The sequence below is a fragment of the Engystomops pustulosus genome, chromosome 2, assembly GCF_040894005.1.
Source record: "Engystomops pustulosus chromosome 2, aEngPut4.maternal, whole genome shotgun sequence".
Classification (NCBI taxonomy): Eukaryota; Metazoa; Chordata; class Amphibia; order Anura; family Leptodactylidae; genus Engystomops; species Engystomops pustulosus.
This window is the reverse complement of record NC_092412.1, coordinates 249,351,563-249,356,111: the sequence shown is the minus strand read 5'-3', so window position 1 is coordinate 249,356,111 and position 4,549 is coordinate 249,351,563.

The window sequence follows — 4,549 nt, the reverse complement described above, 5'->3', positions numbered from 1 at the left end:
AAGACCGGGGTAGAGTCCACGTATCTGCGCGCAGTAATCATTAACCACAGGCCACATATAATTAGCAGGGCCCTCCGATAACATCCCACACCTCTCCCAGGCCTGAGGCCTACACACAATGCCGGGAGAGGCTCGTCTCACGCACCATTAATACCACAACTTCTGGGTCAGGACTGGACGCCTGACAATTGTGATATGAAATTTATCAACTTTAGTTACTTATAGATTATTAGGAGATTTTATTTAAAATGTATCAATAAACTTTATTTAAAAGATTGCAGAGACAGACGGTGCTACAGAAAAATAAAGATAACCTGGTCCCGGCCTGAAGATGTTCTCACATCACACAATAAAAAAGAAAAAGTAACAAAACCAAGAAAAACAACACAAAGCCCCTGTCCACAGGCGCATCTCCCACCCCGGGGTCCACAGGCGCATCTCCCACCCCGGGGTCCACAGGCGCATCTCCCACCCCGGGGTCCACAGGCGCATCTCCCACCCCGGGGTCCACAGGCGCATCTCCCACCCCGGGGTCCTCAGGCGCATCACCCACCCCGGGGTCCACAGGCGCATCTCCCACCCCGGGGTCCACAGGCGCATCTCCCACCCCGGGGTCCTCAGGCGCATCTCCCACCCCGGGGTCCACAGGCGCATCTCCCACCTCTGGGTCCACAGGCGTATCTCCTACCCCGGGGTCCACAGGCGCATCTCCCACCCCGGGGTCCACAGGCGCATCTCCCATCCCGGGGTCCACATGCGCATCTCCCACCCTGGGTCCACAGGCGCATCTCCCACCCCGGGGTCCACAGGCGCATCTCCCACCCCGGGGTCCACAGGCGCATCTCCCACCCCGGGGTCCACAGGCGCATCTCCCACCCCGGGGTCTACAGGCGCATCTCCCACCCTGGGTCCACAGGCGCATCTCCCACCCCGGGGTCCACAGGCGCATCTCCCACCCCGGGGTCCACAGGCGCATCTCCCACCCCGGGGTCTACAGGCGCATCTCCCACCCTGGGTCCACAGGCGCATCTCCCACCCCGGGGTCCACAGGCGCATCTCCCATCCCGGGGTCCACATGCGCATCTCCCATCCCGGGGTCCACATGCGCATCTCCCACCCTGGGTCCACAGGCGCATCTCCCATCCCGGGGTCCACATGCGCATCTCCCATCCCGGGGTCCACATGCGCATCTCCCACCCTGGGTCCACAGGCGCATCTCCCACCCCGGGGTCCACAGGCGCATCTCCCACCCCGGGGTCCACAGGCGCATCTCCCACCCCGGGGTCCACAGGTGCATCTCCCACCCCGGGGTCCACAGGCGCATCTCCCACCCCGGGGTCCACAGGCGCATCTCCCACCCCTGGGTCCACAGGCGCATATCCCACCTGGGGTCCACAGGCGCATCTCCCACCCCGGGGTCCACAGGTGCATCTCCCACCCCGGGGTCCACAGGCGCATCTCCCACCCCGGGGTCCACAGGCGCATCTCCCACCCCTGGGTCCACAGGCGCATATCCCACCTGGGGTCCACATGCGCATCTCCCACCCCGGGGTCCACAGGCGCATCTCCCACCCCGGGGTCCACAGGCGCATCTCCCACCCCAGGGTCCACAGGCGCATCTCCCACCCTGGGGTCCACATGCGCATCTCCCACCCTGGGGTCCACATGCGCATCTCCCACCCCGGGGTCCACAGGCGCATCTCCCACCCCGGGGTCCACAGGCGCATCTCCCACCCCAGGGTCCCCAAGCACATCTCGTGCAATGGAATCTGCTTATCGGTGGGGGTCTCAGAGATGGGAACCCCACGGATCACTAGAACAGGGGACCATTTTACCCCCGTCGTAGATGGAGATGAAGAGAGCAGCCGGTCACGCACATGCTGGACGCTGTATACATCTCTGTGGTGCTTACTGAGATTGGCAAGTACAGCGCTCGGCAATCTCTGGGAGAAGGCGAGGATCTATTGCCGTGACGGCCAGGAGTCTCTGTGAGAATACCAGACCTTGTAACTCGGCATGTGCCAAGTGTGCAGGACTATCTCCACTCCAGGGGCTATGTGTATTACTAATTGTCTGGGTCATTACAATTATTACTATAATTCTCTGCTCTAGGGCTTTATAATTATCACATATTTATTGTCATTATTATAATTTATTGTTATGATTATTATGAAGGTGATATAGAATGAATAAACATACTCAATCCGTCTACCCAATAGTGTAAGAGCTCACTACTTACTTATTTATTGTTGGGTTTCATTGAAGTTGAATAAATCCATAATGCACTGAGCTCCTCCTAGTGGTGTAACGGAGAATAGATTGCGGACTCTCTTAAAGGAAACCGTCTGGAAACAACCTTTTTAGTAGCTCCAGAGGTAGATTTCCTTCAAAGAAATCCACCATCAGAATCCATCCTGATAAACCAGGGACATTACTCATAGATCCGGGCACCAAGACTGTGGGAATCTTTTTATATGTGTTATCCGTGGCCTCCTTCCTTCTAAAATCAACATGTAAAATTATGTTAATGAGCTTTGCTACCCTTGTCCCTCTGTAATCTGGCTTGACAGGCTGTTGCCTGTGTAGTGAGCACTTCCTGCTGTAATCTCAGTGTGGAGGGAGCAGGGGGAGGGGTAGCAGCTTGTAAAGACAGATTACAGAGGGGTCAGGGTAGCCCCTTGGGCTTATCAGCATAATTTTAAAAGTTGATTTTAGAAGGAAGGAGGCCATGGATAATAAATATAAGAAGATGACTACAGTCCCGGTGCCTGGATCTATGAGTAATGTCCCTGGTTTATCAGGATGGATTTTGATGGTAGATTTCCTTTAAAAATTTGTGGTAACATTTCTGGGATCTTACTAAAATCCAAAAATTAGAAATGGTCTATACTCACTGTATGTCTTAGTGATTCAATATGATAATTAGACAATACAGGCAGTCCCCAGGTTACATACAAGATAGGGTCCGGAGGTTTGTTCTTAAGTTGAATTTGTATGTAAGTCGAAACTGTATATTTTATAATTGAAGTTCTAGACAAATTTTTGCTGTAATGGGACCAAGGATTATCAATAAATCTTCATTACAGACACCTTACATCTGATCATTGCAATCTGGGACTATAGTAACATCCAGAGAGGTCACCAGAGGTCACAGTGGACAGAGGGGGTCTGTCTGTAACTATGGGTCGTCTGTAAGTCGGGTGTCCTTAAGTAGGGGACCGCCTGTACTGAGATTACTGTCTCGGCGCCATTTAATAGTCACAGGCAGCAGTAATGTGGGACGGGGGATATTCGGGGTGTTGCCTCGGGTCATAAAATCGCTAAATATATTATCATATTTGCCAAATTCTTGAGTGACGTCTTTGTGATGAAGGTGAATTTGCCATTGAACCCAGTCCACAGTGTGAATCCGGTTCATCCCCTACATCATGTTCTACGTCTTCTGTCAGTGGGACCCGGTAGAATGTCGGGAGGTCTCCGTTTTCTATTAGAACCTCCTGGACATTTGGTGGAGTGAAGTATGGCAGTTCTGATGGGGAAGAGGCTTTTGACAACTTGTTTCATCAGGCAGAGAAATGAGAGACCATTAAAGGTAGACATTCCTGAAAGTTGTAACTGGGTTCAGGTAGAAGCAGCATGGAGTTCCGGCAGAAAATGATCCAGGAGATGTACACTCCCATTAAGAAGTGGAGACAGAAGTCGGGGAGCAGAGAGGACACAAGGAGTCAGTGTTGAGGTGGTGTAATATACCTGTGGGGTACAACTGACTTATTAAATCGGTTGTCTGAGAATCCCAAAAAATTAGGAGCTGGGCTGGGGCGGGCTTTTTAAACAAAATACATGTGTACTCACCTCTTCCGTCGCTACTGATGTCCCGCGCCATGATCCGTCTGAACTGTGCCCCTGTTTGTTTACAGGGACATGGGAGCTGTGCTTGGGGAGCTTCCAACCAGCCAAGGTTGCCAGCCACTCTCATCCGTCACCATATCCCAGCTCCTGATACAGTGCTTAGTGATAGGGATGGATGGGAGTGGCCGGCCACCTCAGCCAGCTGGGAGCTCCCCAAATACAGCTTCCATGCCCCTATAAACAAACACGGGCACGGATCAGACCTTAGGAGCGATAGAGGCTTTTTTTAAAGCCCAGCCCAGTTCCTAATTCTTGGGAACTCTGGGACAACCCCTTTGAAGAAGGTACCCCTAGACTGGGGGCTGACCTGATTAGTTATAAAAGGGTTAAATATTTGGGTACTATTATACTTTAATAGGATTGATGATCTATGCCTTTAAGTTGTGCTCTAACCCCTCCCCTGTTGCTTAAATCATGACGTCCTCCAATCTTACTGGACGTGTTAGTAATGTTTTTTCTTTGTATTTTATAGTCAATTTCAAGTCACAGCAGGCGGAATGGTGGAAGATGTGAGATAGTGGTTACTCGGATGGCCGACTTTCCAGCTGGGAGTCCAGCTGGGCATATAGCTTCCAGGGCTCAAAAATGTTTGAATATTTTTGAATATTATGGGTTAATATATAAAATAAAGCTGTGACCT